This window comes from Schistocerca americana, chromosome 7 (genome assembly GCF_021461395.2).
Source record: "Schistocerca americana isolate TAMUIC-IGC-003095 chromosome 7, iqSchAmer2.1, whole genome shotgun sequence".
Lineage (NCBI taxonomy): Eukaryota > Metazoa > Arthropoda > Insecta > Orthoptera > Acrididae > Schistocerca > Schistocerca americana.
This window is the reverse complement of record NC_060125.1, coordinates 539,849,143-539,874,246: the sequence shown is the minus strand read 5'-3', so window position 1 is coordinate 539,874,246 and position 25,104 is coordinate 539,849,143. Positions and strand designations below refer to the sequence as shown.

The window sequence follows — 25,104 nt, the reverse complement described above, 5'->3', positions numbered from 1 at the left end:
CTGAGTTTAAATACTTCCGCTGGCCACCAAACGCCCCAGACATGAACATTATTGAGAATATCTGCGATGCCTCACAACGTGCTGTTAAGAAGAAATTTCCACCCCCTCGTGCCCTTAAGGATTTATGGACAGCCGTGCAGGATTCATGGTGTCAATTCTCTCCAGCACTAATTCAGACATTTGTCGAGTCCCTGCCACGTCGTGTTGCGGCAATTCTGCGTGCTCCCGGGGTCCTACACAATATTCGGCAGATGGACCGGTTGCTTTGCCTCTTCAGTATATTCTGACATGAGCAGCTGAATGCACGTGTCTTTACTGGAAGAAAAGTAAAGATGTCATGTGAGAATTAAACATATTTAATTCCAATGAAGAAATACCGAAGTACAGGAACAAATGGTGAGAGCATCTAATAATAATACAAGAAAGCAGGATACTAAACTCACTGCTGATGTATAAGCCAAAACAAGGAAGAAGGAAGATCGATCGGCGAAAGAAAACATGAGTGAAGCAAGACTTGAGGTCAGAATAAACCAAGGATGATTTAATTCTTGCTGTTGATGATTGAAATCATTATGGCTTTTCGTAAACAGTGTTGCTTTATAGCAACATTATCCACTTGTCAGTTACATTTATTTCTCACGTGGTGAGCCATAGTATCAGATAAGATAGTGGACAACAACACGGTAACAGAGCTCCACGATACATTTCGTTTCTACTCGGCTATATTCGACAATTTTCGGGTGATGACAGGATGCTCCGACGGTTGTGCAGTTAGGAATAAATAGCTTCTTTTCCCCTGAATGACACACGGCCATCTCTCACTGTTTTGTAAATTTTCTAGGATTTTAAGGGATAAGATTACATTTAAATGAATGTTTCATAATTAGGTTTATAATTAATATACGATAAATGTCATGCGAATTATGGAACTCATAAACATTTTATTTGCCATAGTTTTCTGGAAGCAGGGTTTCGAGAGCGTATTTGTCCATAATATTTCCTTTTATTGCGAATTGCTGATTGATATTCATCTTTCCTTTGGCGCCTTGCTCTTCTGTAGAACATAGTCCTTAGGCCTGATGGCGGTAATAAGATGTTTTTAAATGTGTCGTTTTGGGTTGCGGTGTTCGCTAAGTCGCAACTGTTTCATTATACACACATAAAAAAATATTTTCATCACCCCGGTTCCCAGAACCACTGAATATACAGAACTCCTGAATATACATTGACTGTGTATATTGTATCACCCACACAGTCCCTTTAACTGTTCAGAGATGTCACTAAACCCGCCCAAAGATGTAAACAACCATACATGAGCAGCGCCTAATAGATTAACCAAACACCTATTAGTCATTCCACCACGAAAGAGGTACACGGATTGTGATGCCTGTAGTTCAACCATGCCTAGACGGTCAATATCGCGGTTCGATCGCGCAACCATTGTTACTTTGTGGCAAAAAGGCTCTCAACGAGGGAAGTGTCCAGGCGTCTCGGAATGAACCAAAGCGATGTTGTTCGGGCATGGAGGAGATACAGAGAGATAGGAACTGTCGATGACATGCCTCAGTCAGACCTCCCAAGAGCTACTACTGCAGTGGATGACAGCTACCTACGGATTATGGCTCGGAGGAACCCTGACAACAACGCCACCATGTTGAATAATGCTTTTCGTGCAGCCACAGGACATAGTGTTACGACTCAAACTCTGCACAACAGGCTGCATGATGCGCAACTTCACTCCCGATGTCAATAGCGAGGTCCATCTTTGCAACCACGACACCATGCAGCGCCATGGGCCCACCAACATGCAGAATGGACTGCTCAGGATTGGCATTACGTTCTCTTCACCGATGAGTGTCGCATATGCCTTCGACAAGACAATCGACGGAGATGTGTTTGGAGGCAACCCTATCTGGCTGATCGCCTTAGACAAACTGTCCAGCGAGTGCAGCAAGGTGGAGGTTCCCTGATGGTTTGGGGTGGCTTTATGTGGGGCCGACGTGCGCCGCTGGTGGTCATGGAAGGCGCCGTAACGGCTGTACGATACGTGAATGCCATCCTCCGACCGATTGTGCAACCATATCGGCAGCATACTGGCGAGGCATACGTCTTCATGGACGACAATTCGCGCCCCATTCGTTCACATCTTGTGAATGAATTCCTTCAGGATAACGACAGCGCTCGACTAGAGTGGCTAGCATGTTCTCCAGGCATGAACCCTGTCGAACTTGCCTGCCATAGATTGAAAAGGGCTGTTTATGGGCGACGTGACCCTCCAACCACTCTGAGGGATCTACGCCGAACTGCCATTGAGGAGTGGGACAATATGGATCAACAGTGCCTTGATGAATTTGGGGATAGTATGCCACAACGAACACAGGAGTGCATCAATGCAAGAGGATGTGCTACTGGATATTAGAGGTACCGGTGTGTACAGCAATCTGGACCACCACATCTGAAAGTCTCGCTGTATGGTGGTACAACATGCAGTGTGTGGTTTTCATGAGCAATAAAAAGGGCGGAAATGATGTTTACGTTGATCTCTATTCCAGTTTTCTTTACAGGTTCCGGTACTCTCGGAACGGTGGTGATGCAAAACTTTTTTTGATGTGTGTATTAAAATTGACAATAGCTCTTGATCCAAACAAATTTTACCTCGTCCCGAGTTTTTTAGGTTTCTTGATCGTTCTCATAATGTCCATTACGAGTAAATTAGTTTTCCTGGGAAGGACTGGTGTTTGCGTATCTTGGAGAAAGTTTCTACAATCTATAAAAATCAAAATATTTTTTACTGTGAGGTTCTGGAAGTAGTGTACTGTTGAAAGTATAACAGTGGCTTCAGCAGAAGAAACTAGAAGTCTCGCTGGAAACTGAAATTAATTCCTCCTGCGGATAAACAGTTTGGTTGTTTTCGTTAGCTGATCTAGTAAAGTGTCTGAAGTACATGCTTTTCAAGCTACTAAAGGTCGGGGAATTTCACCATCTATTTCCATATCATCGGAATGTTTCTCGCAGCCGGCCGCTGGTGGCCGAGCGGTTCTAGGCGCTTCAGTCTGGAACCGCGCGACCGCTACGGTCGCAGGTTCGAATCCTGCCTCGGGCATGGATGTGTGTGATGTCCTTAGGTTAGTTAGGTTTAAGTAGTTCTAAGTTCTAGGGGACTGATGACCTCAGAAGTTAAGTCCCATAGTGCTCAGAGCCATTTGTACCATTTTGTTTCTCGCAGTGAGAGACTAAACGGTGAGCAGAAGAATACGTCACTGACCACGGCCATTATGCCAAGAAACAGATGTCTCCGAAGAAGCGGCCACCGTCCGTGCGAGCCTGCACTGTACGACTACACTTCTTACGACGTAATGACTTCGACTGTCTCATCGTCGCGAAATCGATGCTAACAACAACTCGTTAGTGCTAACAGGCGGCCGTTCACTTCTGTCTGCCGAACGCTTTCCGCAGGGTCAGAAGTCGATATGCCTGCACAGATGGCAGCGCCGAAACACAAGCTTCAGCCGGCGGAAGCGACACCACGAGGCGCCATCTAATTGGCATGACTCGCAGCCGATCCCTTCTAATTGGCTGTCGAGTCTCCCCTGAGAACAGCTCTATCTCTCTCTCTCTCTCTCTCTCTCTCTGATTAAATGCCAGCCGTAGCTGAAGATTAGGTACGGAAGTCAAGTGTACTAGCGGCCGACGGTACCTGCTACACGTATCACTTAACACTCACATCAGTAGCGTTTTGAATCCACACTTATCTTTAACACGTACTAATCTACAAACGTACGAACGGTAGATTTTAGTGATGCGCCACGAAATATGGAAACCTATGTGTAGTAGCACTGTTAAAACAAACGTTTTGCACCTATTCAAACTACATTAGCAGACTGCAATTTTCTCAGTCATCATCATCATCCAGTTCAATCACTTGATGATGTGGCCTCTTTGATAGGCGTGTAACATAGGATCCTTGCTGGTGCTTCCATTACTGTCCCATCTGTCCGATGGTCTTCCCCTTGGTCTCTTTTGGTAAATTGGGCTCCATTCTAGTATCTGTTTCGACCACCTACATGTTTTCTAAGTATATTGCAAAAATTTTTATTCCATATTGAATTATACCAGTATTTTGTATTGGAATGCCTTGTGTTGAACATCATTAATATGCTACACCGCAGCGATGGAAAGAATGCCTTGCTTAAATTTCCTTTAATTTAACTTTAAGATACTTCTTTTTTATCACGCATGTCTTAGATACAGCTCGAAAGAAACGAATGATAATCATGTAGATGTAATTAGGGATGGAGGGCTATGTCACTTGAAAGAAACAAGGGTAAAGTGTTACGGCGTAAAGTTAGTGCCGGCACGCCAGTCGGGAACGACAGAGAAGGCTGTGAGAAGAAGTCAGCCAATCGCACGCTGATCGGAAAAAGTCATTTCAGTTCGGTTGACAGTCTTTTGTTAGTAGCGGTCGCTAGGACCAGAAGTGTTACTTGTGTTTGTCTATTCTGAAGAAGACATTATTTTGTATGTCGCCCTTTTCTTTGCGACACGCCCGCATCTCGTGGTCGTGCGGTAGCGTTCTCGCTTCCCACGCCCGGGTTTCCGGGTTCGATTCCCGGCGGGGTCAGGGATTTTCTCTGCCTCGTGATGGCTGGGTGTTGTGTGCTGTCCTTAGGTTAGGTAGGTTTAAGTAGTTCTAAGTTCTAGGGGACTGATGACCATAGATGTTAAGTCCCATAGTGCTCAGAGCCATTTGAACCATTTTTGCGACACATTTGTGTAATTGAATCAGTTATTATGAAAAGGTCATGAGTCCAATTTTTCACAAATTCAGATTTCAGTACTTTTGCATTCTCCATCTGTAGACGCATGTATCTGTGTTGAGAACGTAATGAGTTCCTGCCTTTAAAGCCAAGAAAATCGTTGCCAAAATTTTTAGTTGGTATGAGAATGTCATGAGTCCAGGACTCATGACGTTTTCATACTACATCTTCTCATTAGTTTTATGTAATATTTTATAAATCACCGGAAGTAGCCCACGGTTTATGTCCCTACATTAACAACAATAAAATTTTACCAGTACCGATTCCATGATATATTGTTGGCACCACACTGTAAGACAAATCTTGTGTGGTTGTCGTCTAATCTTTCATTAGTAGTGGCAATTTGATCAGAAAAGAGAGCATGGACACAAATGAAGAAGGTAACAGCCATACGGCATTATGATAAATACAAACACATCATAATAGAGAAGTCTACATTACGAGGAGAAGCGTACATAAACTACAAAGGACAAAACATTCCTGCAACTGGTATGTTTAAAATATTTTTTCAGTGCTTTCCTATCCGGGAGCTCTCTTTCCTACCTTGTGATAGGGTGTTTGGGGGTATAAGAAGAAAGTTACGACAAACTGATAGAGTTTACACTGTGAAAGAATATATTGAACTTATTCTTCATTCTGCCAATAAAAAGAACTCATTAATTGTCAGCTACCTTGAGGATAACAACATTGTTAAGAACTATAAGGACTGGTGGCCAGATCTTTTTAAATGAAACTCTCAGAGTTTAGAAACAATGGGAAAAGACAGTTCAATGAAAGTCAACGTCAGTGTTTCACAGTACAATATGTTTGAGTATGACAGCCACAACCCAGGGGTATTAGTAGCACGATCATTCATTGGTGGACTGACTCAAAACTCTTTCAGACTTTTAAAACCCCTAGCAAATATAAGACTCCCAACAACCTTAGCACACGGAGTGAAATGTCCTATAAACAAAGTTAAGATAAACGATATAAAAAACTGGAACAGTACATCCAAGAGGTGCACAAAAACTTTTATATTGATTTATTCACTTGGCGGACAACATCTGAAGAAGATGAAAATGTACGAAACCTACAGAAAATGTTCCAACAATGATTATCTGTAATGATGATTAACTTATGTTAAAATACTATTTGTAATTTGTGTTTGTTAATAAATTCTCAAAATTCTATAGTTGTACTATCATTTATTTTAATTTGGTTCAGAAAGGTCATGAGTCCAAGATAAAAAAAATTAATCTGTAGAATGTGAAAATAAAAATTGATGATTTGATGTAGATGTAATGGTTTCCAGGTACACCAAGTATAAAAGTCCAAGTACTTCATATCTTCTACCATTGAAGCATAAACCAGTTTTCTTTGAACATCTCAAAATCATATTTTATGGAATTATGACCTTTTCATAATAACTGATTCAATTGCACTTGTGGATCATCATGTATAAAGGACTACAAGAATTCACAGACCAGAGTTAAGTGTTTGTTCTTGTCTTGTTGTAATAAAACTTATTAATACGAATTGTCTGACTGTTTGTCTAGCGAACCGAGTATGTAGGATTCCTGGACGCAACAGAAGGAAGCGATCGTGATCTAATCACCAGCAGTAATTTAGGCTAACAGAATGTCCCGATTGGGATTTGAATAGCTATCCTCCCGAAGAAGAATCCATTGTCCAACGACTGCGCCAGCTGCCTCTAAAAAGAAAAGCAGATATTTCGCCAGCTGCTATATGCTGGGTAGTTCATAGCTTCACAATGGCCAATAACCATATACATAAATATGACATCAAATCTCGACAGCAACAACATGAACAAACAGTATACAGGGTGATTCAAAAAGAATACCACAACTTTAGGAATGTTAAACTCTGCAACGACAAAAGGCTAAGCACTATCTGTCGGCGAATTAAGGGAGCTATAAAGTTTCATTTAGTTGTACATTTGTTCGCTTGAGGCGCTGTTGACTAGGCGTCAGCGTCAGTTGATGCTAAGATGGCGACCGCTCAACAGAAAGCTTTTTGTGTTATTGAGTACGGCGGAAGTGAATCGACGACAGTTGTTCAGCGTGCATTTCGAACGAAGTATGGTGTTAAACCTCCTGATAGGTGGTGTATTAAACGTTGGTATAAACAGTTTACAGAGAATGGGTGTTTGTGCAAAGGGAAAAGTTCTGGACGGCCGAGAACGAGTGATGAAAATGTAGCACACATCCAGCAAGCATTTGTTCGCAGCCCAGGAAAATCGACTCGCAGAGCTAGCAGAGAGCTGCAAATTCCACAATCAACTGTATGGAGAGTCCTACGAAAAAGGTTAGTTATGAAACCTGAACGTCAACTACCCGAGGTATATCTAAGTCAGAGCGGCGGCTATATAGAGAATAGCTGGAAAACGTAGCTAAACGTTGCAAATAAAACATTTTTTATTTGATTGGTTTCCATTTTGCAACCGATCAGAGGCTAAAAAAAAAAACCTCCGCCAGGCAGCCCGTGACAGAGCACTTCATCACTGGCCTCCAAGAAGCCCTGATTTTACCCCCTGCGATTTTTTCTTATGGGGGTATGTTAAGGATATGGTGTTTCGGCCACCTCTCTCAGTCACCATTGATGATTTGAAACGAGAAATAACAGCAGCTATCCAAACTGTTACGCCTGATATGCTACAGAGTGTGTGGAACGAGTTGGAGTATCGGGTTGATATTGCTCGTGTGTCTGCAGGGGGCCATATTGAACATCTCTGACCTTGTTTTTGAGTGAAAAAAAACCTGTTTAAATACTCTTTGTAATGATGTATAACAGAAGGTTATATTATGTTTCTTTCATTAAATACACATTTTTAAAGTTGTGGTATTCTTTTTGAATCACCCTGTATAAAGAAGAACATACAACTAAACAAGGGTGTACCCAGCAGTGGGCAGTGGGCGGGCAGGGGGGGGGGGGGTAGGGGGTGGAAAGAGGGGGTAGCATTTGGGAAGACTGTTGTCTCGCCCGTTTTCCATTCCCCCACCGCCAGCACATAAAAAAAAGAAAAATTGGAAAGTTGGTACAACGCTACGACAAATATCTAAGTCAGAGCGGCGGCTATATAGAGAATAGCTGGAAAACGTAGCTAAACGTTGCAAATAAAACATTTTTTATTTGATTGGTTTCCATTTCGCAACCGATCAGAGGCTAAAAAAAAAAACCTCATGTATTCTGCCGGCCAATTTGGTGTGTGGTGGGGAGTACTTCTGGCACGACTGTCTTTTTCCCTTCTTGCGTGTTTCATCCGTAGGTGACGTTTGTGAAGAACGAGTGTCGTTGAACCACCGTATGGCCCCTAAATTCTCTTTTCTTCTAGACGTGATCATTTTAGAGAAGTCTGCGAGAAGTAATATATCGGTTGACACTTCTTTGAACGTACGCTCTCGGAATTTGAACAGCAGATCTCTCCGAGATGCACGACGTTTCTCTTGCAGCGTCGGCCACTTCTTGAGCATCCCCGAAACTCTCGCACGTTTACCAAACGTAAAGCGCCTATTTACTGCCATGAACCCTTTCGTGGTCGAACTTTATGTTACATACATCGAAAAAATGAAAGGTCAAAAACTGTCTTGCGTTAGGATCAATAATACACTTCCACTACCAAAAACATTTTAAAGTGACCTATTGTGATAATAGGTGGACCTAAATTGTTCCCTGTTTTCATTTGAACCTAGAATTTTCAAAGCTATTTTTTAGAACGATTTTATCAATAAGGCAAATATCGAAAAAAGTGTAACAAATCAGTACAAAAAAATATATATTTTCGTGGCAGTTAAAACATGAAATATCGCACACAAATTTTCAACATGAAATTTGAAGACGGCTTTGACGTAACATATACCAATGTTCTTTTTTATTTTTATTTTTTTTAAAAGTTTGCTGGGTCATATACGTCCCACTGAATGCAAACTATGCGCAGACCAGCAGAGTTGCTGAGGAGTGTAGTAATGTTTCAGAGCCAAGCTATAACGGGAAAAAACGCAAATAGTTAATTCCCTGAAAACTTCTAGCTACGTAGCAGCACTAGACAGTTATGGGATGTAGAAGGTTCAGAGCTTAAAACTGTGTATTACTTCAATGGGACATAAATGACTCATCAACCACGAAGGGGATCCAGCTTGGTATCTGCATCTACGTGATTACTCTGCTATTCACAACAAAGTGCCTGGCAGAGGGTTCAATGAACCGCCTTCAAGCTCTCTACCGTTCCACTCTTGAATGGCGCGTGGGAAAAACGAGCACTTAAATTTTTCTGTGCGAGCCCTGATTTCTCTTATTTTATCATGATGATCATTTCTCCCTATGTAGGTGGGTGCCAACAGAATGTTTTCGCAACCGGAGGAGAAAACTGGTGACTGAAATTTCATGAGAAGATCCCGTCGCAACGAAAAACGCCTTTGTTGATGGGCCCCAGACTGACGAACAATACTCTAGAATCGGTCCAGCGAGTGTTTAGAAGCCACTTTCCAGTGGATGACTTACTTGTCCTTAAAATTTTCACAGTGAATCTCAGCGTGGCATCTGCCTTCTCTACAATTTTGTTTTATATGGTCATTTCACTTTAGAGCCCGGGTATTTCGCGGTATGTGTTGTTTTCAGTGACCTGTGCCAAGACTCATATCCCTTCAGTTATCCGTAGTTAGGTTTTCCGTGGTTTTCATAATCGCTTAAGGAAAATAGGGGGATGAATCCTTTCCGGACACGGCCGATTTCGTTCCTCAATCCGAGCTCGTGGTCCGTTTCTAAAGGCCTCGTCCTTAAGCCGTCGGCACACGAGCCGTGCTGCCGAACGTTAACGCTGAGCGTGCCAAGTTCAACGTGCTGCTGAACGCTCAGGAACGATGCGACTTGTGCATACGGTACGTGGGCCCCAACGTGGTATACGCGATCGCAACGCACTCCAGCGGCAGTTGAGGGATGTTTCTAGTTCGTAAATAACGCTGTTTACGCAACGGGCCCGCGTAAAATTCCCACGTTAGCTCTATTAAAACGCACATTTCCTCCATCGTCCACGAAAAGGAAGGTAGCATGTCCAATCAATAAGGACACAGGCTTATAAAATTTCCATTACAAACAGTGCGGTACAAATTTGGAGTACTTCTCCGCATAAGAATAATAAATAATGTTTATTATTTCATCATTCCCACATTGTAGTAAAACCCCAAGGTCAGTCTTACTTGATCACTGTCCCTACCCAGTAGCAGAATCTTTGCAACATCTGAATTACGAAGCGTAAAAGATAAAGGAGCAAAATATCTTTATACAAGTAGCGCAAGCTGTCTGGTAGATTAAGCCAATCGAACAAAGTCACCCCTCAGAAAAAGGTGAACTTATATACACAACATCAACTATTATAGTACATACTTATATTAAACCAATTATAAAGTATCAGAACCTAATAAAGACGCGAATGTTAGGAAAAAAAAAATTTGGAGGTACCAATCCGCGAACAACCGCCCCGACAAACAACTAACTTCAAGACGATAATTCTACTCATTACGCTAAGCCAACAACATACCTTTACGTTCTACTCACAGTATCTTAGCCAATGCTGAAAACCTTAAACGTAGATATGCTACTAATTGAAATTTAATTATAACGAACTGTACCAAGAACAATGCGTTTTGTGTGGATCTTCAGCGTGACGCTGCCTTCAAATAGCCTACTCTCATAATACGCAAGTTACAATAATTCTTTTGCCACGAATATGATGTTTCTCATTATTTTATTGGAACGAATCACACAGTTAACAACTGGTTTTCCAGTGATTCTCAACTTGCTGGTGCTCAGAAACGGCATATATACATATAGGCTTGAAATGAACGCCAATATGGCGCCTCACAACTCTGTACTGAAGAGAGACGGCGTGCGTGTGACGTAGGTGGCGTTGTGCCATCTCAGTGGTCAGCGCTCAGACGCACGCTCAGAATATCTGACATGCCAAATATTGCTCTGCACGTTCGGAAAGACTCCCGAACGTGCTATTCCACGCTATGACGTCAGAAACTCGGCACGCTCAACGCTCAACGTTCGGATGCACGGTCCGTGTGCCGACGGCTTTACTGTGTCATATGCGAATGGAGCAGACGACAGCGCACGTCTTTCCCTGGGGGCCTGCCGAGTGTCACAGCTGCTCAAGAGACGCGGACATTTTATCGCCCGCCTCCCTACACCCCGCCGCGTCTGTGATGAGGAAATCGGCTCCAGGAAATGCGACGGCCGCAGCTGCGAGCGGACCGCGTCGTGACTGCGATGAGAATGGCAGGAGTGGTGAGGGGGAGGGAGAGAAGGAGAGGGCAAATGCGCTTAGTAGTGACGTCACAGGCGCTGACGTCACGGCCAGGGCGCCTTCTCTCCGCCTGTCTGTGGGCTTTCGCCGATGCTCTTCTGGGCCGCTAGCCTCGTCGTCTGAAAGGCTCTATAACGGAAGCTGTGTCTGAAAAATATGCGCGAGTTTCACACACGCCATGAAAATAAGTTCGTTATATGTGGTGACAACTGTCCTAATGTCAGCGGGTATAATCGGTGTCTCAGTAGCTGTTGATGTGCACTGAACAGTAATAGTGCGGTTCCTTGTGCTACATATTTTACTCTAATGAATTTCACCGATATACACGGTAAACCAGAATTCCACCGACAAACTTTTAGAGGTTCTTCAGGGATACCTTATCGGTATTTTAGTGTACGGGCCCCACGGTCTGCGGTGATCCGATACACAGTTATTGCTTTTTGTTTGGTTTCTTGCCACAATTAGCTTTGTATCCGTATCACACAGTAGTGCTCAACAGCGCAAACGTCGACAGTGTACGTTGTGTTTTGAAACTTTTTCCATTCACGCACGATACTTATTGTTAGGAGCCACACTGGAGCCAGTTTGGACAACAATGGATTGATCGCGGTGGTCCTGTCCCATGGCCAGGTCGCTCACCAGACGTGACACCATCGGACTTCTTCCTCGGCGGGCGCGAGAAGTGCCTAGTTTACGAGACTAGGATCGACACTCGCACGGACCTGGTTGCTACGATCATCACAGCCGCAGAAGCAGCACGCCGAACTCCCGGGATTCTTGTGCGTGCGAGACAGTAGATGGTACAATGCTGTGTACTTCTATGTGTGATAATGGTAGTCGAAATTTTGAACAATACCTGTAAGATAACAGTTCTGCGTTTGTTACGTGCTATGCTGTACGCTGACAGCACAGATTCTTCACTATTGTGAAGGTATTATCACAGAGAGAAAGATGACGGCGACTACAAACCCAGTAAACTACAATTACATTATTACTATGTAACGAGCCGTCGAAGATACTTGGTCTCTTAAACCAAATTACTCAGAAGGTATCCCTGAACAACCGCTGAAAGTTCGTCGGAGGAGTTGTGGTTCATTCTGTATAAAAATCTTACGCAGCCGTCAACACAGAGGTTGGAAGCCATCTAAGAAACATAATTGCTGACGACAGTGTAGAAGTGGAAGAACTGTGCTATCTATGAAATAATATTACACAAGAAGGAAGGTACAGGAGCGTACAGTATTTACAGGAAAGACGAAAAACAGAGGGTATAAAAAAAGTCTGCTTGTGTCATATACTAGCCTAAAATTATAATTCGGAAAACAGTTCCTGAAAGAGAAAGGTTCGGATAAAGCGATCTACTGAATGAAACGTGAACTGTAAAGAGATGTTAAAAAAAAATACTGGCAACACCTCCAAAAAGGTCCTAACAATTGAGAAGGTCGACATAAATTCGGAGTGAAGAAGTTTAAACTAAAGGAAGAATTTGGGATCGTTATTGTTGTTATAAAAATTATAATAATTATTGCTAGGTATGGCGTGGCTGAATGTGCACAGTGAATTTACAGGTTAATGTTTAAATTTGAGAACCAGGTCGCTGCACTCGACGACGCTTCATGCAAGTCTTTCAGACCACCTTTAAAAGCATGGGGTGGGCAGTTGTCTACAGTATGGCTCTGACTCTGAGCACTATGCGACTTAACTTCTGATGTCACCAGTCCCCTAGAACTTAGAACTACTTAAACCTAACTAACCTAAGGACGTCACACACATCCATGCCCGAGGCAGGATTCGAACCTGCGACCGTAGCGGTCGCGTGGTTCCAGACTGAAGCGCCTAGAGCCGCTCGGCCACTCTGGCTGGCGTCTACAGTATGTCCCACTGTCTATTCCTCGGCACCGCAGTCACATGTAGCACTTCCATAACACCCCCACTTCTTCAAGATGTGGCAACGCCATCCTAGCTCCGTTTGGATTCGGTCGAGTCTCGACCCTTCGCGAAGAACCCTGCACCCTTTGTTGGGGGGGTCTTGAATTAGGTGGGCGTTCTGAGGTGGATATTGAAACCAGCGCTCTTTCCACTTATTGGAGACATCGAAAACGTGTGTGACCTGAAGAGCAACCTGTGGTGACTAGAGTGAGTTCAGGCGTCTAGTTGGTGCCTTCTGGAAAGCCTCCCTGACCACTGTTGAAAGTCCAATCGGGTGTCCCTCGGGCAACGATGTATTACCCGCAAATTTTTCCACATAGGCGCAATCACTCAGCAACAGAAGATATGGGACGCTGAAGTGTACCAATATATTTTCAATATAATGTAAACATAACGGAGCGTTAACGCCCAACTTTCCTTTCTTTCTTCTGCATGAGTAAGTCAACTGAGGACGGTGTCTCGGGCAGTGGAAATGTCGAAACCAACGTCACTGCAGTTAGCAGGCTTGAGACCATCCCGAAGCTAACTTTTAATATTAGACCGACTGACGTGTGTCCCAAACGGTGCGCCCCACTTCCGATACAACGGTACGTCTGGCGCGCACACTTGTAAACTTGGCGACCAGTTCTACCAAGCTGCAACGGTCCCTCACGGTAGAGGTCAGTTTATATTTGGATAGTCAACACCGATTAATACCTGTAGCATTGCACAGCTGCTCATAGTGCGAGTTAACGTGTGGAGTAGAACATATCGCACGAATTTTCGGGCGGAGCGCTGAAAGTAGGGGTTCAGACTCGTTAGCTCTTTCTCTCTTCGTGGCATCTATGGCGCTTTCATTTTAAATACGAGGCGCATTTTTTAAGTAAGTACCGTTTTGAAATTAAAAAAAGACGTGCTAAGATACCTCAATTTTATTTTTACACGAAAGCCTGTACCTTAATCTACTTTTCTACATAATTTGCGTCAATATTGAGGCACTTGTCGTAATGCCGTACCAGTTTTTGAATACCCTCCTCATAGAAGTCTACCGCCTGACTTGTTAACCACTGTATCACCACTGTTTTGACTTCGTCATCGTCTTGAGGACGCTGACCGTCCAGGTGTTTCTTCAAGTGCAGGAACAGATGGTAGTCACTGGGCGCAAGATCGGGGCTGTACGGAGGATGATCGAGAGTTTCCAATCGAAAAGATGTGGTGAGATCTTTGGTCTGATTCGCCACATGCGGACGGGCATTGTCTTGCAGAAAAACGATGCCCTTGCTCAACTTCCATGGACTGTTGCTTCTTTGATTCTGGTGTGACGTAAGCCACCCATGTTTCATTGCCCGTAACAAGTTGGCTTAAGAAATCATCACCGTCGTTGTGGTGCCGCTCAAGGAAAGTCAATGATCTGTCTAAACTTTTTGGAAAATATGTAAAAATCAGCCAACCGGTTGCATAGGTTTTCTATGTACCTCGACCAGGTTTCGTCACCTCTAAGGGTGACTTCATCAGACATATCGTCAAAGATGTACAGTGATTTAGGAGCTGAGTTGCTCAAATCACACATTAAAATATAAAACATAATGTTCTTCAAAAGGTCAAACATTAAAACATAAGTAACACCTTTTGAAGAACATTATGTTTTATATTTTAATGTATGACTTGAGCAACTCAGCTCCTAAATTAATGTACATCTTTGACGATATATTCTTCATGTAATTACCTTACCTTCTGATGAAGTCACCCTTAGAGGTGACGAAACCTGGTCAAGGTATATAGAAAACCTATGCAACCGGTTGGCTGATTTTTACATATTTTTCAAATTTGTGTATACGATTGCTGCTACGTCAGCCATGTTCTAAGTTGTACACTATCTAAACGTTTGATTTTGTGCTCATCCGTCAACATTTTCGGTACCCAACGTCAGCAAAATTTTCGGTAATTCAAGTACTCTGTCACAATGCCATACGAAACACTACGAGAAACATTAGGAAAGTCATCCCGCAAGGAGGAAATCGTAAAGCGTCTGTTTTCTCTCAACTTATTGTCCACTTCCTGCACCAGACTTTCATTAACGACCGAAGGACGCCCACTCCGTTGTTCATCATGCACATTTGTGCGGCCATCTTTAAATGCTCTCACCCACTTTCTTACCATTCCATCACTCATAATGTTTTCTCCGTAAACTACACAGATCTCACGATGAATATCGATCGCTTTTAGGGCTTTAGCACTAAGAAATATTATAACAGACCGTACTTCACAGTCGGCGGGACTCACGATTATCGGAGGCATCTTGAACACTCAGAACACAACGTAAACAAGGAAGAATCAGACTGTAATGACGTCAGTGCGTAGATTAAGGTACAGGCTTTCATGAAAAAATAAAATTATTGAGATGTCTTAGCACATCTTTTTAAATTTCGAAACGGTACTTACTTAAAAAACACGCCTCGTAAAATCAGCAATTCTGCACGTGCTGTAACCAGGGGAAATACTTCGAATTACTGTCTGTTAGCGAGTGCCTATTGAGATTCTGTCTTCTAAAGCTCTTGTCATAATCTGAATATAATATGAACTTTTTATTTACCAGGACAGTTAGATAAATAAACAAGTATGTACTTCTACAGTGTTAGCTGCAGCGTCGTGTAGGTAATGAAACGTGGAAGTGTTGAACAATGTTGGTTTCAATGTTACTCATCACGCACACATTGTTTGTTACTCATGGCGTAAACGTACCATGTGTATGGATCCCCAATTCAGTTGTGTTTGGAGCCTGAATGATGTGTCGTACCACAGGTAGTTTAGGTTGATTGTGAAAAGTACACTACCTGATCAAAACTGTGGGATACCCTTATGTAACGCGGAATTGACCAGTAGATGTCACAAGAGGCAGACCAGTCAGTAAAAAAGGAGGCGGGAAGTATTGTGCTGTCAATAGAAAAGCAGTAAAAGCAGAATGGAATGGTTGGGATAACAAAGTAGTCATTGGATGTCGACTGAGTAAAAAATTTATCAGCGACAATTCAACATTTCTAAAGCTGCCCCAGTCGACTACTGGTGATATAACTGTGAAGTGGAAACGCGAAGGAATAATCACAGATAAACAAACGCCAGGCCGACCCCAAGTAATGACGGACAGGGACTGCAGAGGGTGGTTGTGAAAAATTGCACGAAACAACTTGGAAGACTCACCCTGAGCCCCATAGAGCTACCAGGAGTCCAGTTACCGCTATGACGGTGTGTAGGAAGTTAAAAATAAATGGGATATTGTGGTCGAGTAGCTGCCCTAAGTCACTCTTTTCTATAGTCAGTACTAAACGATGCTCGAGGTGGTATAAAAAGCAGTGGCTGACTGGATACGAGGGATTTGGAGTGATAAATCACGCTACACCCTACGACAATCAGGCGGAAGAGTTTGGGTTTGGTGAATGCCCAGAGAACATGACTGCCACCATGTGTAGTACGGCGGGGCTGTTTTTTCGTGGTAAGGCTTCGGTCTCATCGGCCGCTTAAGGGGAGCCGGAGGTGCCTATGCTGCCCATGTTAAAATCACTAAGTGTGTGGAACATTTATGCATAAACTACCAAATAGAAAAATTTGAATTCTTTTTTTTACATATAGAGTGGTTTAGTATTGGAGTTATGACAGAGGGATTTTGGAGTATCTTTTCTAGTTTCCTTCCAATTATTTTTTTTATTAATTACCCAATTTTTTTACAAATAATTGCTTTATAATTAAACTGAAATGAAACTACTGAACATATTGCCAAATGGCTGTGTTACAATGTAAGTTTGACCACTAGGAGTGCTGTATAAGAATTTCATCTCTCTAGCTTGAGTGGATTTTGAGAAAAAGTTCCTTATATTCGAAAAATTTTAATTTACAGGAAATGGCTATCAAAGTTTCTCAATACGTTCCTGCACTATAGAATGGATTATCAGGGTCTTCTTCTTCATCCTCCAAAAGCCTCCTCTTCTGTCTTCTTTTCTGGCCTGTTGTTCCGTCATACTTCATATGCCTTTCTCTTCTTTCTGCTCCTCTTATCCTTTCTCTGACAATATTTCTTAGTGCTCGTACAGTGTTCACCCCAGCTGTAAATCCTAATGCCTTCAGAACTTCACACTTCACACTGTTCCCTTGGTTGCAGGTTGCTATTGGATCATAAATGCCAAAGTGCAGTGTTTTTATGCTTACAAACACCCTTTTAGGAATCACTTTCCAAATAAAATTGTTTACGCTCTCATTGGGATTCTGCGTCTTTCCGTGTAGACATTTGTGTAACAATTCTGGCTGTTTCCAGAATGAGATTTTCACTCTGCAGCGGAGTGTGCGCTGATATGAAACTTCCTGGCAGATTAAAACTGTGTGCCCGACCGAGACTCGAACTCGGGACCTTTGCCTTTCGCGGTAGAGCACTTGCCCGCGAAAGGCAAAGGTCCCGAGTTCGAGTCTCGGTCGGCCACACAGTTTTAATCTGCCAGGAAGTTTCAGTTCTGGCTGTGCTAAGTCATGAGAAATATCATCACTGTCACTAACATATTCACGAAATCTGTCACTTCCACCAGTTAGCTTCTTGCTAGAAGATGTCACAGGGCTAGCCCGCATCTCGTGGTCTTGCGGTAGCGTTCTCGCTTCCCACGCCCGGGTTCCCGGGTTCGATTCCCGGCGGGGTCAGGGATTTTCTCTGCCTCGTGATGGCTGGGTGTTGTGTGCTGTCCTTCGGTTAGTTAGGTTTAAGTAGTGCTAAGTTCTAGGGGACTGATGACCATGGATGTTAAGTCCCATAGTGCTCAGAGCCATTTGAACCATTTGTCACAGGGCTATGGCCGGCCATGTGTTGCTTAACAGAAGAACGCACTGTTTCAGTAATTGTAGTATCGCAACTTGGTATTACTGTTAATTTTCTTTTCCCTACGTTCTTCCTCTTCTTATATACACGGTTACTAAAACGTGGCATCGTAACTAGAACAACGCTTTACACAAGAAGTATAATACTACCAACAACAGTCGCAATACTGAACTAATTCGAAACGGTAAACTACAAAGAGACGATGTTCCGCGCTCTTAGCGCTTCATTTGTCACAGAAAACAATGTAGCCAACCCTTGCACACTCGCTGTATGCTTAACATAAGGCGCTGTATGCGTAACAGGCCGAGAAAATCCCAAGCAGTTCGCCAGGAAGTCACGAGAGGGTGTTAGATGCATTCAGCGCCCGCCCATTTCCTCTGCAGGCGTGGGGGAAAATGGTAATAACTCTACTTCCAGGGCGAGTAGAACAATAATTCAAAGTTTACATTAAATAGGAATGTTCCAATTAATTTTCGGTAGCAAAAAAAAATTGTAATTTTTTGGATTTGACCACCTCCGGCTCCCCTTAAGAAAATGCTAAATGCAGAATCATATGTACACAGTTTACTGCTACGTGTACTGCGTACAGTAGAGGTACCGTTCCGAGACGATGATTGTGTCCCCATGACAATTCACTTTCTCATAAAGCATCATCTGTGAAGCAACGGTTAATGGACAGTAACATTCTTGAAATGGACTATCCTGCCCAAAGTCCAGCCTACAATCGAATGAGACACCTTTGGGGTGAATTATAACGTCGACTTCGCTTCAGACCAGTGTCCTTAGCAGAGATCAAGCTGTCATAAAGGAGAAGGGTGGACAGACCCCGTATTAATGTCCACTAGCGGGTGTCCAGATTTTTTGATCACATAGTGTAGCTGTTACTGATATCTAATGTCATGGATGTGATGTAGGCCTATATTCTACTTGTGTTTTAAGCCACTTATTTCGATGGCACTATGTAGATAAGTAATAATTAGAATATTGAGCATATGGTATACATAATTTTTCTACTATAAAATACATACTTAATGACATAATATGATTATAATATTATATATGGTTTTTTCTTCGGGAAACTGTACGATCTTATGTGCTATGTCACGTTTCGCCAGATTATGACATGCATTTGCGTTTCTAAACGCAGCATTATAATCATTTTAGCAGCTTTTTGGTGCTGATATGTATAAAAACGTCCGAGTGCTGTTCTTAGTCCTCTACTCTGATTGCTCCCCTTTGGTTCTCGTACGATTACGTACTGTGTATTACCAGTCATTGCTAGTAGCCTGCGCCTAATTTTCTGCGGGTTTCAAACGTCTTGAACCATTTTACGTTAACGAACGCTTGTGCTCGATCCACAAATGACATGAAGCTGTCTTGACTTTTCTTTAATCTGTCTCCAGGATCAATTACAACGTCAGAACTAATTGTGTGGTCCCTTTACCTCTCCATTAGCAAACCGGATATCTGCCAGTTTACCACTGAACCTTGTATCCATTAGAAATTTTCAGTAGATTTGTTGAAACATCATATTCACCACCACTGGTGTGTTTTTTACACTGTCATAGAAATTAACCAGACTTATCAATACATCTACAGAATTAAAAAGAAGTTCTCTAGACGTGGACGTCTTTCCTGTGATGACAGGAATAATCTGATGTCTCGCGAGCTGCTAAAAGTGAAGTAATGAAATTAAACACCGGGCCTGTACAAAGCTGAAGTGCACAGAACCAGAGTCCACGCATAACGTTAGAGAGCAGCTAGCCTCGTCAAAGATAAAAACAAATCCCTTCGTTTGCAACTCGCAAATATGGAGCAGCGGGCACCGTATAGACGTAATTTTTAAACTGCACACGAGAGCTGCGGAAGAGACTCTAACGAATGCATCTGAATGTTTGAACTGGTACTTAATTTCCAAGAAGCAATGCAAAGTGCGTAGCAGAGGGTATTTTGTAATACTATTAACGGATATTCTGTCCTTATCCATTCGCGTACAGAGTGAGGGAGAAATAACTGTATGCTTCTCCACGCGACCTAATCTCTCTCTGATCTTTGCTGATGCACTTAATTTCTCTAGAATCTTTACAATAGAGCAGTTTTCCATTCGCCTTCTTCGCGACTGAGTTTATATCATCATCTTATTTCGTACCCATTCTTAGTATAACCCCTATATACGTGGATGATATGACGTATTTTAGAAGTTCGCTATGGAACGTAAAGGCCTAATCGAATATTTATGAGTTGTTTATGTTTTTATGGAATTTTTTCCATTCTTCTACTATTAAATAGAGCTGTCATTGGTTACAGCAAGCGAAAATTCTATTCAAGCGTTTCTGGGCATAAATACGGCCACCTAATGATGATACTTTCCTGGAGACAATAGCATCGTTAGCAAACGATCTTAAAGAACTGATGATCATACCTGATAAACAGTGTACACATATGAAGAACGGTAGACGTCTTATTACAGTGAACATTCGTCGTCCAGTATGACATATTGGGTTGCATTAGTCAAATAATCACTGAGCCAATTACATATGTACGTTGTTTACTAGTCGAAGCAGTGGTACTGTGCAGAATGCCTTTCGGAAATCTGCGAAGACGGAATCTAACTGTTCATCTGCTTCTACTGAAAGATATCGTGCGCAGATGAAGCAAGCCGCGTTTCGCAGTAGTGTTTCTTCCTGAAGATTTACATACAGGCAGAAGATCGGAAATATGAATGTTAAACAGCACTCAGAATTTACAAGAGGCTAAATGTTGACACGGATATAAGAGTCGACAGTGAATTTATCCTGGTTTCCGAGTAGGTAATAGAAAAAGGTATGATTCGATAAGTCTTAAAGCGACGCTCAGATGAGCTCGTTCATGAGACGTGTAATTAATGACGCACGAGAGCATCTTAAAACGTCATCCGATGTTAACGTCTGACATCTGTTGCATGAGAATTTCTGTTTGTTTGACAAATTTAGAGAACTTGCAAAGAGGCGCAGGCGTAATCTTGTGTGAGTATTTACAGAGCTGTTAATGCGAGCCGCGAGTTTGTCCTGTGATTAAGTCCTTAACTCGTATCCCCCGTACTTCAGCCTTTATAACCTCACACCTTTTGGCTTGTTGTCCGCTCTGTCTTTTAGCCAAACATTTCGCTGGACGCGATGGATTCATTTTCTGCAACAGTATCTTCATCTCATCACAGGGGATGTACGCAACGTCTTCGGACGTCTTGCTTACGTACTGCGTACTGTTGTCTATGGCTTACTCTGCATCTGTTTTTCTTTTATTCTACTACTAGCTTCGCTTGGATTAGATTAGACTCATGTTCGTTTCGCAGATCCACAGTTAGTAGATGCTCGAGAATATGAAGCATGCCAGGAAAACGAAAGTGAAAAAAAAAAGAGGCGTATCGAAATTCAGGAGCCTGTTGGTTATATTGAAATGCTGGCAGTTCAAAACAAAAATGCTTGAATACAATGCCTTCCACAGATTGCTTGCGAAGCCGTGGATGTCATTTGTTTTGATCCAGTAGTCTTTTGACAATAGCTATAAGCAAACAATAGTGATTAATTGTTTGCTTTAGGGTGTTCTGCCGAGCTGTTGTTTCTGTTTCATGCACAATATTTCCATGATTGACACGGCCGTCTTCTTCATGCGATGCGGGTTTGGTATTAAGCGTACTTGCCGTCTGGACTCCAGCTGGGCTGGAAACTATTGTTGGTCTCGCGCCACTCATGGAGCTTGTACTGTAGCTCATTTATCTGAGTCTTTATAGCCTTTGATGAGGTTCCCGGCATTAGGACAAGGAACACAAGGCACAGATGAATGTTTTCGACCACGGCGTCAATGCACATAATAAAAAAGTCACTAATCTCGCATAATTACCACGCCGCTAAAATTAGAGAAATTTGAACTTAGACGCAAATGCATAGACAACTTCTCTTCTTGAGGAACATTCGTGAAAGGAAAAGTACGACGGAACGTGATACAGAATGAATCTATCACTGTGCAGAGGTATGTGATCTGTTTCGAAAGTTCCTGGAAGATTAAAACTGCTTGCTGGACCAGGACTCGAACTCAGGACTTGCCTTTCGCGTGCAATGCTCTTATCCACTGAACTGTTTTTTAGTTACTAAATCTTTTATTGAACTGAAATACAAAGAATTACAATGCTTTACAAATGTTGGCTCAAATGGCTCTGAGCACCTTGCGACTTAACTTCTGAGGTCATCAGTCGCCTAGAACTTAGAACTAATTAAACCTAACTAACCTAAGGACATCACACACATCCATGCCCGAGGCAGGATTCAAACCTGCGACCGTAGCGGTCACGCGGTTCCGGACTGAAGCGCCTAGAACCGCTCGGCCACCGCGGCCGGCTTACAAATGCTGATGCATAGCTTAACCATTATCGATTATCCTTAAAATCATTTATATTGACCAAGGATTAATAGTAATAATAATAATAATAATAATAATAATAATAATAATAGTAATAAAAAGTCTAACCACAGTATTGGGCATTTTGCATATACAAGAAACCATTTTTAATAAACAACGTAATATTTTTAAGTTCTTCATGCAAAATATTTTCTTTATGCTATGTTAATATATTGTTTGGCCTGCTTTCAAATGTAAGTTACAGAAATTATACAACAGAATTTCAAAAATTTCTATACGATTTAAGTTGTGGTATTTATGTTAACGATGTGAACGATTTGTTCAAATATTTGTAGATGAAACCGATTTGTCCAGTTTCGTCAGTTAATCTTTATACATAATAAAAGTAACGTGTAATGCAAAACTCAATCTCACAGCTACACTGCTGTCGATATCTTGTAATATACCGACTCAATACCGCCTATAGAATAACTTGTCCGTGGAACAGACGTTTTGTCAATATTCTGAGTGGAGGTGCATTGAAGGATACAGCGTGGTTGCAACTGAAGTGCAGCTACTCATTGAGGTCCACTGTGGGCTGTAATTATTGAATGGAAACGAAACTTGGTAGTTATGCTAATGCGTTAATGCGTAACCGATTTACGCTGAAAGAAAATTAATTCCAATTTTGGCCACCAGGTGCAAATCTCTCGCTGTGCAGCGTCTTGTCGTCGTCTCCGGTGCTCATATCGAACAAACTATGTAAGCGGCGGTTAATAATAAAATCAACATTATGCCTTTCTCACTTGTCTGACCTGTTCTATTCACGTCCCTTTCCTAATCCATTACATATGGAAAATTGCTGTATGTTTTTCTTGCCTTCACAGCGTCAGATTTGCACCTGGTGGCCCAAAATGAAACTAATTTTTGCTATGTAAATCGGTTCCACATTAACGCATTAGAGTATCTACCAAGTTTCACTGCCTTACGATAATTGCAGCCCACACTTGACCTCTGTCACTATCCGCACTTTAATTAAAACGACCCGGTATATTCACTTCGCTAAAATATAACTTTTTGCTTAGCTGATTCTCTTGAAGTTGGCTTCGTTTGTTTTCTTATTGACGTATGATAATGCCCGCAAGCCTGGTTTGTATGAAGAACATCTACGGATGTTAGGGTTCTGAATCACTGTCTAATCACTAGGTGCGACATGAAAAGAATTTTGACTATCGTATATTTGTATTTTAACTCTTCCAAAATCGGAATAACAAAATTAATTTGCTTCCTCGAGCTACAAGTTCCAACTACAATGTCTGCTTTCTTCTGTATCACAAACACGACTTGCCTCCATTGCTTCATAGCTTCCTATCAAGTGTACAACGACAAAGTGAAGAGTTTTACATCTTTATCAATGACGTTAGCTGATAAATATTTAGCAAAATTTGCAGACTTAAATTTAAGTTAAAACTTCAAAATCTTTCCTAAACACGTAAGATATACATATTTATGCATAAAGTAAAACTTCAAAATTTGTTCTAAACACGTAAGATATAAATAGTTATGCATAAAATAAAATAAAACGAACTTTTGGTTTATAAAATGAAATTACAGATACACGTCGGTGTCGAAGAATGAAGAATATGTCTCAGGCTTGATTACATCAGAATCTACGTCCACATAAGTACTCCTCAAGTCAAGTACAGTGCATGGCGGGATGTACACAGTACTGGCATTATAAATTTCCATCCTGCTTTCCAAAATATATGTCCGTAAACGATGCTGCAAAATCGTCACACACTATGTAGCAGCTTGCAGAGTACAGATGTAGCAGCAGACTCGTGGCACTTCCAACACAAAGTTGTACGCTGTTGCAGTCAAGAGGTTCTGTACTGCTTCAGTAAGTGTGCATGTAAACCGAAGGTCGGCAGTTTACCTGTCACGTCAGTATTGCCCTACAGGCTGACAGATAACACCAGAACGTGGCATTTTAAATGTTATCTAAGGACGCGCACAACATGCAGTACTTTCTCGGACACTCACTGTTTTAAGCACGTCTTAGTACTTTTCCTGCTACGTACTAGGTGTACTTTATTTGAGTTGAGAACTATGTAAATATTTTTCATTAATAGCTCATACCGAGGTATATTTTTTGATGATACCTCACAAAGGACACTACGGTATATACGGAAAATAAATTAAGGTCAGGGAGAAGAAATAAATTCTTTAACGTTTAAGATGGCATCCCGATTTTGTCTGAGATGGCGAAGGACTTTGAAGAACTACTGCACAGAAACAATAGTGTCATGAAAAGAGATAGCCTAACTTAGACATAAATAGAAGTAAAACACCCGTAATGGAGGGTATTCGAATTAGATCAAGTGATGATGTGAGAATAAAATTGGAAAATGAGACGCTGAAACTAGTGCACTAGTTTTGTTGTATGGGCCGCAAAACAGATAACGATGACGAAGTAAAGGGAGGAAAAATGTAGACCGACATTAGCAAGAAAACTTTTTCTGGATAAGAGAGATACAGTGTGTTTAAAAAGAGCGTAACGTATCCTTACAGGAGGTACTATTAGCCAAAACTAGAAGAAGAAATGTTCCTAAAATTATATGTCCGGAAACCAGTACTTATTGAGATATGGGCTATTTTTCAAAAATTGGTTCAAATTGCTCTGAGCACTATGGGACTTAACATCTATGGTCATCAGTCCCCTAGAACTTAGAACTACTTAAACCTAACTAACCTAAGGACATCACACACATCCATGCCCGAGGCAGGATTCGAACCTGCGACCGTAGCGGTCACGCGGTTCCAGACTGAATCGCCTAGAACCG

General features: G+C 42.0%; 1 protein-coding gene across 1 annotated transcript in view; it reads right to left on the bottom strand.

The window, feature by feature from the left end:
- The window catches only part of LOC124622114 (cyclic AMP response element-binding protein A-like), a 679,969-nt gene that overhangs the window by 235,436 nt on the left and 419,429 nt on the right, over positions 1-25,104 (bottom strand). The gene's annotated exons all lie outside the window — the stretch shown is intronic.